Below are 13,846 nucleotides of genomic sequence, written 5' to 3'. Positions count from 1 at the left end.
CCCACGTTACCACGTTCTTCCCCAGATTGCTCGATCTGTGATGTATCAATTATTAACATAACTAAATGACTGGTAATTGATAAACATTAATTGATACATAAATAGAAAAGCTAAACTTTGAAACGATTCACGCCTTTGAAAGCTAAAACAAACAGCGCTAACAATTATTACAATTATTGCTCTTTGAAGTTAACCAGACTGTGTCTGTAATTAAGTATTACGTAGTGAGGTTCTCCACCGCGTACGAACACCGACTACCAAACACAGGATCATTTCGTTCCGCTTATTCAGCGATCTATTATTCTGTAATTATCACCTTAATTCTCGACAGCCAAGACCACCCGATGTGTGTGTGTGTGGCTATAGACATATATATATGTAAACCGGCACAATTTTAAAGTCTCGTTCAGCTACCGTTAATTTATTAGGAAAACAAAAAACCTCTGTCGACACCGGATGGCTTCTATTCCGGACTTCGGATGCAAATTCAAGAACAAAAGAACGATTCATGTTACTGGGGACACACTTGATAAGCCAGTTGCGGATCACTCACAAAACGGAAGTATTTACGTTGTAATTGCCGCTAGATGGGGCAATGAACTCAATACTCAAAAACGTTGAACACTGGACTTTTTTCTCCCACTTTTTCCCCCCTTCCTTAATAATAATAATTATTATTATTATTAATATTGTTATTATTATTATTATTATTATCTTCTTAAACCCTTCTGGATTCGTCATTTCAACCACTAGTTCATAATAATTCGACCCTGCATGTGTTGGACCCAATCATAGTAGCCCTAGACTGTTCGTTCCATGGCCAGTCGTCCTCTGAAAAATATTTTATTAATCGTTGTAGTTTCATCTATTTTTCTTTTATTAATTTTGTTTTCTACAGGTAATGACAATATGCATATAATGTAAAGACACGTAGGCCTATTCTATAAACTGAAACTACGATTGTAAGTCTTCGTCCACTTGTCTCTCACGTTATATTAGTACATGTAATTTGCCATTCGTACACATACAGCTGCAGTCATTCAACAGTAATGCTAATATAAATAAAATGTTTTTTAAAATCCATTTTCGTTTAATTCGGGCAAAAATGGGAGCCCGTATGGCCTATGTTAGATCGCCAGTCTAGACCCCACATCTCTCGCTGCACACGTGTCTTGTATTTGCCCCATAAGACTATTCAGTATAGTTGCCCACTCCTCTCAGTGTGAGAGCCGTCCACCCCATTGCTTGCTTGATTGATTGAAAAAATATTTTACTGTACAAAGAAAAGAATCGGCACAAGTTTGACAACTTATTATCAAATCCTGCCACTGCCAGTGGTGCTCTATTTTGTTTTGTCAACGAAGTGAAAATCTCTTATACGGCTTTTCAACAGTCTGTACCACTATAGGGTGGATTAATTTTTCAGTGGGATTTTTGTTTTACACAATCGCATTCTGATGCAGGAAAGTCAGTCGACGACTGATCTGTGTATTCGCAAGGTCAATCTGAGCTAGCCCTAGCCTTTTAGACCGTCTTTGAAAATAATTCTGCATTCAGGAGCAGATCCAGGAAATATTTTGCGGGGGTGGGGGACTAACCCAAAAAGGGCAAATGGAACAACACGTCAAAAGGGCATCCCAATGAAGGAATTAAAATAATAATAATAATAATTCCGCTTTGTGATTGTTTAGTGTGTATCACTATATTAATATGTATCATTATTAACCAGGGTCCCGTTCCACGAAGCGATCTTAGCCCTAAGATTACCTTAGGCGCATTGCTACCCTATGCACTTAAGTTGATCTTAGGGCTAAGATCGCTTCGTGGAACGGGGCTCTAGGGTCTAACCGTCCTGCTTCAAAATTACTTGCTTAATTTTAATATTATGATAAATACTAAACAGTCCCAAAGTTTATATTTTGCAGATATATCATTTCTTTCTATTTCCAATAAAAGGTGCTGATTTTTAAAGCCTTTGTTCCTTTTCTAAAGAAAATGTGACTTTTAAAAGTCATCAATATAACAGTAATAATAATAATTATTATTATTATTATTATTATTATTGTTACTATTATTATTATTATTGATATATACGGTAATAAATGAAACAATGATTTATTATTATTATTTTTGACACAAGCTCCGTATATCTGACGTCATGGGACGCCATCGTTGATTTTCAATCGATTTTAGAAATTGCTAATTAGGGGCGTAATCAGGGTGGGTGGGTACCTCATGGATTTGCAAATTGCAATAAAATATGTCAGGCAGGATCCACGAACGTACAGAAAGTGCTAAGATGTTGGAAATGGTGTTTTTGAAGGCGTAAGGCTCTATTTTCGAAAGTGATCCGTAACTGGATAAAGCGATCCACAACTAGCGTAAGTACGCCAGCTTGAACAACACTGTTTTTTGTATCAAATGTTTACCTAAATTTACATTGTGTAGCCTACCACTGTTTATTTATATGGTTGATTGTCTTTATTACCAAGAATTTCTTTTAATGTCATACGCGCACATGTTGACAGAATTCACAATTTTGTTTGAAGTGATCCGGAACTGGCGCATCACCTGTATATATATCGATATATTATGCACAGTAACACATAGTTTTAAAATGTATATAATTATACACAACATGATTTCAGTAACTTTCCTATAAGTTATACAATACTCAGACCAAACATCAAATTAGGATCATATCTGGTTGCACGCTGTTAGGCCTATCTGTTCTGTGGACTACAATCAATACCACTATTTCTATTTACAAGCTAAATACTGAACACTAAATAATGTTTATTATTTCCTACAAAAAACATCTGTAACAATACTACATTTTTAGTTATTTATTTTACCATCATTTGCAAACAAATGTACTGTCGTCTGCACACATTGTAGAACGGTAAGAACAACAAAATTTATATACCATTATTATACCTTATGAAGTCATTGCATAACTTGGTCTAGAGGTTATCAACATGCTGGGGTATCGTGGATTAAAGCCGCACACCCTAGTTCCATCCAGCGAAAATAAATTATACTTTGGTTAATCTACAAACCTGTAACACACTTAGATCACGTTTTTATCAAATGGAGTGAAAAAGCAGGTTTTATATTGATAAATACCATGGGAATCCCCATGTCCCAATTGCTTGAAATAATTTTGAAAGTTAGTATTCTGATGTCACCGGTAGATGTCCCTCGAAGCACAACAATGCCTACATCACGACAAATTTAATTCTCGTAAGGGTTTTTGGGGTTTTTTTTTGTCCGCCCCACTCAGTTGTTTTGTCCCCCCACCCAATTTTATTATTATTATGTGTGTGTGCGTGAGTGCGTGTGTGTAATAATTATTAAATTAATATAATATCTGTTCACTTCGCATCATTTGTATAGGAGTTGCTTTTCTTTTGTACAGATGTATATTTTAATTTTACAGGAGCTTGAAGTACTCTTTGAGGCACATTTTGGAATTCAAAATAGAAGACCAAGACTAAGAATAGTGGAAACTGAAGAAACAATATCTGTATTACATGATGATGAGTGGGACGTAGCCTGATGCGCGGTCGGTATGGGATCGATCCCCGTCGGTGGGGCCATTGGGCTATTTCTCGTTTCAGGCTGCTAGTGCACCACGACTGGTAGTGGTATATCAAAGGATGTGGTTTGTGCTATCCTGTCTGTGGGATGGTGCATATAAAATATCACTTGCTACTAATAGAACAATGTAGCAGGTTTACTCTCTAAGACTATATAGGACTAGTAGTGTCGTTAAACAAAACAAACGTTAACTTTTACTGTATTGGATGAATATGATGAACAGGCCAGTATATGTTGACAATAATATTGAACATAGAATGTAACACTTATCTGATGATAACACCAGTGAGCAGGAAGACACTGAACCAGTTAACAGTTTAACGGAAATAAAACAAGTTACAGAAACGACGCACTGGATTGTGTTTTACAACATATTTTGAAAATCAAATTTATGACCATATTTTGAATTTGAGGGAAATGGAAAACGAGCAAAAGGAAATGTAGTTTACATAATATTCTCGCTGGGTAAAATTTAAACGATTGCGGTTGTGCGACCCCATGCCATCCCCCATCCCAAAAACCCAAAACCAAAACAAACAAACAAAAAACCAAGAAGAGAAAAGAAAGTGGGGAAGGGAAACATAGGCTAGTCTGAGTACTCAAGCTATGTGTAGGCCTATCGCTGTGAATTGGTCGACTTTGCGAAAAGACCTATTCTTATTTTAATATTATTATTTTAATAAAGATTTCAAGATATATTTAAAAAAAAAATAAAGACTTGTTTTAAAATGTGATTCCCTAAATTGGGATAACATTTCTGTGTTCTTTTTATTTCTTCGTCGAATGAATCGATCGCATTGATATCGCCAGCTGACAAAAAGTAGTTTCCTTTTTGTGAAGGCGGTGTATATATTATTTGGCTCCTAAGATAAATGCTTTTAATGATGAACACTACCACTTCCGTTGTTTTTATAAGCGGTGATGCCCCATAAAATTCACCAGTTACCACCAACTATATCTGCATTTGAGAACAAAAATCAGGCGATAGTTAGGGGACACAAAAGACAGAATGACCGTTCTGATCATGTGACAAATTTGGCGCCAAATAAGTGGTTTTTCAGTCGGAGATTACAGAAACGATAAAAATAAAGTGGTTTTATTGCTCAAATAAAATATAACTTTAAATGTTTGTCTCAACTATACAAATGAATACTGCTATGGGATACAACAGCGGCTGTTAAAATAGTGTTAAATTACGTTACGGTAACAATCGTAAGCTACTGAAGTTTTTGCTCAGTTGCGCTTTCGTACACACCGCGACTTGTCCAGTGTGCAGATTCATCGATTTGTTTCTTCAGTGTGGGGGAAAAAGTGTGCAATTTGAAATGGCGGAGCTGGGTGTTGTAAAATATACTAGGATGAGGGAAAATAAAGAGGAGTGGAGAAAAAATAAAGGGGCGGCAAAATGCAATAGCGGGCCGGCCGCTCCGCTTAAATGGAGCAGCGAGGACACTTTTGTTCGCCCCAAGTACCAGGATACATCATGTCCTCTACCAACCGAAGAATGAAATGATATTGTTCAACAGTACGATACCAACAAAATATGAAATTACTCTATGGTGCATACTGGAATCTGAATAAAGTGGGGTCGGTGCGAAATGTAACAGGAATTTGAGAAAAGGGGTGTGAAATGTAGTTCTCTAAATTTCATATCTGTCACCCATTAAACCATCTATGATTTACTAAGTAGTATTGGATCTATAGATTTTTTTTTAATATATCACTTAAAATACTGGATAAACAGAAAATTACCGATTCCAAATCAATTGATTTTATTGAAATTAGGCGGGAAGTAACCTAGAATACAGTAATAACGTTTTTCAGACGATGAGGCATTGCACAAAGAATGTCTGGAGTGCATAACATCTATAATATGACCCCCCCCCCCCCCCCCTCAAAAAAACACAAAAAAACCCACAACAAAAACAACAACAAAACAACAACAAACAAACAAAAAACAACCAAACAAACAGTGAATCGCTGGAAACGAGACGTTTTATGTCATAGCCAAAAACCTATCCATTCTCGTTGTGTGGATTTTTAAAACTAATTATTTATATATTATTTGAATAAAATCTAGTTGAAATATTATATTGTCTTCCTTTTATGTACTCCGCAAGGCTCAATGGGTAGGTGTAAACCACTTGCACCGACCAGTGATACATAACTGGTTCAACAAAGGCCATGGTTTGTGCTATCCTGCCTGTGGGAAGCGCAAATAAAAGATCTCTTGCTGCTAATCGGAAAGTGTAGCCCATGAAAATCTGTGTGGTCCTTAACCATATGTATGACGCCATATAACCGTAAATAAAATGTGTTGAGTGCGTCGTTAAATAAAACACTTCTTTCTTTTCTTTCTTTTCTGTCCTTCAGCAAAAAGATAACATCTTTAGTCATACCGAGTTTAATTCGGCAAATACGACAAAAACAAGGTCAGTAATCGTCAAATTGTGTATGGAATATATCGCAGATTTAGGAACGTACATGATACATCAAAATGCAGTTGGAATCGGCACTCTTAGGATTTTATGTTACAAATAAAAAATGTATTTGAAGGTTTATCACATTTTGTGTTTTATTTTGTTATTAATATGATTTTGGCACTCTTGCTGGTTATAATGTCTCGAATTTGATTTTTTGTCTTGGTAACGTTTCAGGTCTCACTACACAGATGTCATCTGCAATTGAAACCCATGTTAAACTGCCCAACTTCAAGCGAATTTTGCCCATAGAACGGGTTCTCGTTGGCACTAACAACATACACCATTGCGAACATACATTATATAAGCATTTATTTTCCCTCCAAAATTGAGAACATTTCCGTCTCAGGTTTTTGCTATATGACCGCATCTGGCAGTAGTACCGGTCCGAAAAGGTGGTTCATTAACCGATTCACTCCGGCTGTCACTTGCGCTATATACCCATGTCCCAAAGGTCGATGCACAATATTACAAAATAACATGGGCAAAATACAGCCAGAAGGCTTATCATTAAACATACATATTGTTTTAATTCTTCACCATTTCCTAGAAGTGAATATGTGAACCATAACATGTGTCACAATTAGGAACTATTCATCAATGAACTCTCACCCGGAAGTGATCTGTGTAGTGAGACCTCAACTGTTATAGGATTACGTGACGTCACTAAATCCCATCAGTTTTAACACATTGCGGGAAATTATAAGCGTTGGCGTATTCTGATAAACAAAGCAGGAATGTACGAGTCTTATGGAGTCTTATGGATGACATTATGTAATAAAACAATTATTGACCACATTTTGGGCAATATAATGTTTTATGGACCGAAGAAATTGATATTGACCGAAGCCAACGGCCGAGGTCAATATCAATTTCTTCGGTCCATAAAACATGATATTGCCCTCAATGACTGTCAATAATTGATAAATAAATATATATATATATATATATATATATATATATATATATATATATATACATACATATATACATATATATATATATATATATATATATATATATTTTATCATATAGTATCTTACATTTTCAGTGCAATCAAAGTATGTGATATTTTTCAGATACTTTAAGAATTTGATAACTTTGCAAATTAGATGTAAATTAGTCTAGGTCTCGGCACTAGGTTTATTGACATTTAAACAAACGTACTTGGGTGACACTCCATGATTGACGTATGCATTCATAGTCATCAAATAAAAACATTTCAATGGCAATTTGACACTGAAAGCTGTCCAGCGTTCGGAAAACAAAAAACGGTAGGCATAACTTTATTTTGATGTAAGGACATCCAAAATGACGTCATTCGAGTTTGACGTCATTTCCATTCAAAAATACACCGCGCCACATATTCTTACGTCATTTGAATATCTAGTAATGGCGGACTGGAATTAAAGTTGCGTGTACAGTTTACAAAAACACGTTGTATTAAGCTTGAGCTTATATGATAAAGAGATTATTACCCTCGTGTATTTCGGTATCGTCAATATCATATTTTAGGAATAAAAATAATGTATTATGCTCGCCAGAGGCTCGCATAATACAATTTTTATTCCTTAATATATGATATTGACGATACCGAAAAACACTGGTAATAACCTCTATATATTATATACATGTACATATATATAATATTTATTTGTGTTGGGTTGGGTTTGAGTTTTTTGTTATTATGTCTTTGAAATAATTTATTAAAAATAATTATGTTGACAAATTTGGTTGAATTTACACTACTCTATAAACGAATAATGTGTGGTTTTAAACACGTATATCCATGGGCGTATGGGGACTCTTTGATTTAGGGGGGCTGGAGTGGTTGATTTGCCCGAAATTTTACCGAGATAAAATTTTCCCGAATTTTCCCCACTGTTTTGCCCGAATTTGGGGGGGGGGGGGGGGGGGGCAATTGCCCCCCCCCCCCCCGCCCCCCTGGGTCGACCGCCCATGCGTGTATCTTCATATTAAATCGCGATTACAAACATTGAATAGGACCCGGAAGTAAAGAGCGAATAATTGAACGTGGCGTTTTACAAATAAAAACTTTATTAAATGCCGTTAACGTTTTCTATTGCAAACACTCAAGTATTATCAGTCAAACATGTACACATTTAATGATTTTGGCTTGATTTGACTGAAAATTATTTTCTTCTTTCATTTTTTTTTTAACCACCAACTACGGAATTTCGTAGATTTGTATTATTTACTTTAATTTTTAGCCGTTCTACGCTTCAGTCACATACATGCTCACAATTAGGTCGTGAATAATAGAGTGGATATACCGATCTGTGCGTTATGACAATCCAAATTTAGAAACCGGAATGGTGTATAGAACACGAGCGCCACCTGTCGGAAAGTCTGTGAAACATCCCTATACCTGGCACATAGTGCAATAATTAAAATAATAAAGAAAAATTGTTTAGATGTAGAACAATCCAAATTAACAAATCTTAATAAGAAGCCCGGAGAAATAAGATACTACTAAAGCATTACAATTTAAGTACAAAATAACCATAGCCTACCATTGCTAAAATATTGTACTTTTTAATATAGAAAACATATGATATCAATTTTGTAGGCCTACTAATGGACTACCACAAACTTTAAAATACTGAAATATGGATTAAACATGGATTAAAATATAACACTGTTAGTCTAACCTGGACACTGCGAAACATGGCTGTATTGTCGATCGCATCAAGTGGCAGCACGGTCTGGTGTGATTTATATTAACACATCACTGCATCTCTGCATCTCGTATTAATAACATTCACACAGTTCATAAACGCAGTTTGCTTTGATAGTTGTGAAGATAGTCGTGCTTTACTCACTAATGAGTTAGTATCTGTATATGAATCAGGGGCCAAATTCACCAAACATCGTAGTTTTAAGTTTACCGCCAACAGCCGTATGTTTACGGAATATAAAATTTACCCGTGGATTTAGCAGCCTATAATTTTGCATACAAAGGTTAATTTAGGATTGAAAACCTGTTGTTATACAATACAATACAAATAATACAGTTCGAGATACACCTAGAATCAATTTGTTTTGTCCTTACTGTGACCAGCAGGATCGAACCTCCTCGTGGACCCATTCTCTGATTGTCTTTCCCGTTACAACCAATGCCCCACGACTGGTATATCAAACGCCGTGGTATATGATGTCCTGTCTGTGGGAAAGTGCATATAAAAGATCCCTTGTGGCTAATAGAGAATGTAGCGGGGTTTCTCTGAAAGCTATGAAACAAAATTATGAAATGTTTTACATCTAATAGCCAATGATTAATAAATCAATGTGCTCTAGTGGTGTCGTTAAACAAAATAAACTTTAACTGTTTTGTTTCTTACCGGTCCAACCGGAGGGAGACTATAGGTTTCAGCTTCTGTCCGTCTGTCCGTCCGTCTGTCCCGCATATAGTTTTCCGGAAGTTTTTGTAACATTGCCTTAAAGGGACACACCCTAGTTACGGCTAGTTGTTAACCATTACGGCGTTGTTTTTCGCTATTAAACCCATTTTTTTTTACAAATAAAATTGCACTTTACTTAGCGTTTATTATTTAGAATATACATTTCCATTCACCTGAAGTGTTTTTTGGTAATCCTGGTAATCCTGGTGTTTGTAATACCACAAAATGCATTTTTCGTATTTCTGAAAAACGGACGCACGTTTGAGAAAAAACCGTTGAGCAGACAAGGTCTAATCTATTTTTAGACGGGATATTTCCATTTCAATGTCACAGACGTTGGTATACCACGTGACCGTTATCATTTTGGTTCGGTTTGTTTTCTGGTGCACGGTTCGCTCAATCAACATCCGATTTTTTTTTGTTCATTTGTGAGATTTTTCTTCACAGTTCGTGAACATTTTTAGTAACAATAAAGTTCAGACAAGTAAGTATCTCAATACAAAACGTTACAAGCCCTTAAAACCAATAATTTTGCTAAGTCCTACGATATCTGGAGAGGGGATACAACCAGGACAGAACAGTTGGAACATGACCAGGAGAGGTGAAAAGAACGCACCCCAAGTCTGTGAAATTTGTCGTGACGTAGGCATTGTTGTGCTTCGAGCGACATCTACCGGTGACATCAGAATACTAACTTTCAAAATTATTTCAAGCAATTGGGACATGGGGATTCCCATGGTATTTATCGATATAAAACCTGCTTTTTCACTCCATTTGATAAAAACGTGATCTAAGTGTGTTACAGGTTTGTAGATTAACCAAATTATAATTTATTTTCGCTGGATGGAACTAGGGTGTGCGGCTTTAAAATATTGATCTGAAATTTTGTGTATAGGTTTACAATGTACTGTTACAGATCAAGGTTGGCATTCTTTGTAGAGTTATGGTCCTTGAACTTAGAAGATATAAAAATTAGTTTTCCGATTTTTTAAAAATTATTATTATGTTTTTTGTAATGCCTGAAGATATTGAGATGACATTTTGTATATGGTTTTGGCATGTATTTTTACAGATCGATGTCAATGCGTCTTACTTATTTTGCAACAGTTATCGCCCTTGAACTCGGGAGATACGAAAATTAGTTTTCCCAGATTTGTTTTCGGACTACCTCAAGATATTGAGCTGATTTTTTTTGTCTATGTATATCGTGTAATCGTGTAATGCTACAGATTAAGTTTCACAGAGTTATGACCCGTAGGTAATACGTATAGCTTTAGCAATACACTCCAAATGCTTGTTTTTACTGTAATCCATATTCCATATTTACATATTTTGTTTACTTGGAATAGATACTAACTACTTGTAAACATACGACTGCTAACATAAAGTTAAGATGTTTTGTGAATTAAGCCCCAAAATTAAAAATTATATTAGATAAATACAAATACAAAAGATTGCATTAAGATGTTGTATTTGACCATATAATAAATGACGCTGTTTTTAGTGGTGCAACCTGAGTTTTACAAATTTACAGGTGATGCAAATCCTACAAAAACGTCTCTCTCGAAAACAATCCGATTTTTAAAAATTAACTTGTGTAATTTACAATTAAGTGATCGTCTGTGGCACATAGGGCTATTACTTTGGTTCGGAAGTAAGCGATAAGCGTAAATAATCGAAACAAGTCTGCCGACTCGATGTTTGTTCCATAAATTGTACAGCTAATACTTACTTGATTTGGGGCAGTAAAGTGCACATGAATGCTGTGTAATAGTACATTCTGGATCCGTTGGGGGCAGAAGCTGCCCCACGTTATAAGGTTATTTAGCATTTTCTTTGTGAAATAGATCCGATCTGGTATATCGTCCAGCTAAATTATGTGACGCGATTGGTTAGATGACGTCATGTGACGTCATGTGAAAAGTATAAAAAGCGCGAAGGAACGTTTGTTTATCACTTTGCATTTCGGTGTTAAAGTCATAACATCTGAAATAATAAGAAGAAAATGGAAGAATACCGTTATGACAAATAGTTAACTATTTTAATAACGGTAATCTTCCATTACACTATTTTAATGTACGCAGACGAGACTGTGCTGCTGTCAGAGTCTGTTGATGGCCTGCAGAAAATATTAGATTCGTTATATACTTATAGTACTAAATGGAATATCGATGTTAATATAGACAAAAACAAAATACCGTATACGCAAATATTTTCGCGGCTAAAATAATTCGCGATCAGGCTTTCATTTTACATTTTCGCGAGGAATTATTTTGGCGACTGTGTCCCCCGATAATAAAAGAAAAATTACCCATATTTCATTTGCCAAACTGTTTTCAATGACGATTTCACGCACATACTTGGACATGTTCACTGTGCAGTCAGCGATACCATTACTATTACCAATATTTATTTACATGCTCATATACCACTAGAGTTTCGAGCATGTCTGTCCCGGGCCCGATCTCTGGATAGCCAGTGAGACGACGTCAATGTTGTATGTATGTCTGATAAGACTATTGTCATGTTATCGATGGAACACGCACATGCTAAACAGAACATTGAAAAAAGCAAATATCATAAGTAATAACTTTTTATTATTGGTGATACTCACAAAATTCCATTTAAGGTTACAAAGAAAACAAACAAAACTGAGATTACGTAACAACAGACTTTCACCCAAATGTGTGTCATTTGGATCAAATCCATGTGACCAGGCAGGTTTACAGAATCATGTGACCTTGCGGACCACTGACTGCTTGATTCTGATATGGGTTGGGCGTGTAGAGATAAGACTATATATTATAAGGTAAATAATAGTATACCAAATTGGAAATAAGTTCGCGCGTAATTAAATTCGCGGTGCTAACAACGTGTTCGCGATTTTCGCGGTATATTTTATTCGCGAACATATTTGCGTATACGGTAGTTGTATTCAGAAACAGGGAGAAAATTACTACTAAAGACAAATGGACTTACAATGACAATATAATCCAAGTGGTTGATAGTTTTAATTATCTTGTATTAACGCTAAAGGGACATTCCTGAGTTTGCTGCATTGTAAGATGTTTCCAACTAATAAAATATTTCTACCATTAAACTTACATATTACATATATTTTCTTGTTTAGAATATTAGTGTCTGTATATTCAATGTGTTTCTGGTCGTCTTAATATTTGTAAGAAGCCCAAACTGAATTTTGTCTTCAAATAATTTCGTACGTACGAAAAAACAATATTTTAGGAAATTAAACGAAATTTAACCTAGTACAAATATTAGAACGATCAGAAACACGTTTAATATACAGACACTAATATTTTATGCATAAAAATATATTCGATGTGTAATTACAATCGTTAAAAAGTCTCTGTTAGTCGATAACATCTTTAAAAGTGCAGCAAACATAGGAATGTCCCTTTAAATTACAATGGTAAATTTACAAAAACTCAAAAATTAACTGCTTTACAAGGCAGAAAAAACATGGGCCATATCTTCAGACTATGTAATAATCTATCACTTAATCAGGAAACAAAGTTACATGTTTTTGATACTTGTATATCTAGTGTGTTAAATTATGGTTGTGAAGTATGGGGTTTTGACCCAGCTCATGATATAGAAAAAGTTCATATGGATTGTTTTTAAATGATATTCAATGTGAAAAAAGGTATAATGAATGCAGCAGTGTTAACAGAATTAGGAAGATTGCCACTACATGTAGTACGTAAAGTAAGAATTGTTAAATATTGGTTGAAGCTTTTAGAATAATCTAGAAATCAATATATGATGATATGTTAGAAAGTTAGGAATCTTTTAACTGGCTACACCATGTAAAACATTTATTATCTTCTTTAGGATTTGGAGATGTATGGTTTAATCAGCAAGTTGATAATCATGTAATATTTATAAAAAGAGTTAACATGCGCCTGTCAGATCACTGTATTCAAGAAATAGACAAATTGTTGAACAATTCACCAAAATGTAATATTTTAAGATATTTAACAGATACCTTTTGTTATTCATCTCTCATCACACAATTTCGTGTTTCGTCGCACCAATTACTCATTTAACAAGGAAGGTATTGTGGAACTGAACGATCACAGAGTAAAATGTCGTATGAGTAGTCGGGATAACATTGAAGATGAATTTCATTTTATTTTAATATGTCCATTGTATTTGCATATTTGCGTATTGTATGTAAAAATACTACTGGTCTTGTCTGTTTTTAAATTAATACAATTACTGTTTGTTCAGAATAGAAAACAACTTTGTAACCTTGGAAAATATTTAAAATATGCATTACATTTAAGATCGCATCATGTATAACTGTCCATATTCCAAATACAC

The 13,846-nt window shown here is 35.0% G+C and overlaps 1 protein-coding gene across 3 annotated transcripts in view; it reads right to left on the bottom strand.

Annotated features, from left to right (window-relative positions):
• The window catches only part of LOC121384310, a 47,555-nt gene that overhangs the window by 18,060 nt on the left and 15,649 nt on the right, over nucleotides 1-13,846 (bottom strand). The window contains exon 1 of one of the 3 annotated variants that reach the window (XR_005959374.1): nucleotides 11,235-11,366. The exons of the other annotated variants lie outside the window; for them this stretch is intronic. The gene's annotated coding sequence lies outside the window, so the exon portion shown is untranslated. Of the gene's footprint in view, nucleotides 1-11,234; nucleotides 11,367-13,846 lie in introns of those variants that run through there. 3 annotated transcript variants of the gene reach the window in all.

Source organism: Gigantopelta aegis, chromosome 10 (assembly GCF_016097555.1).
Source record: "Gigantopelta aegis isolate Gae_Host chromosome 10, Gae_host_genome, whole genome shotgun sequence".
NCBI lineage: Eukaryota > Metazoa > Mollusca > Gastropoda > Neomphalida > Peltospiridae > Gigantopelta > Gigantopelta aegis.
The sequence above is the reverse complement of the archived record's forward strand: the minus strand, read 5'-3'. Positions and strand labels throughout refer to the sequence as shown.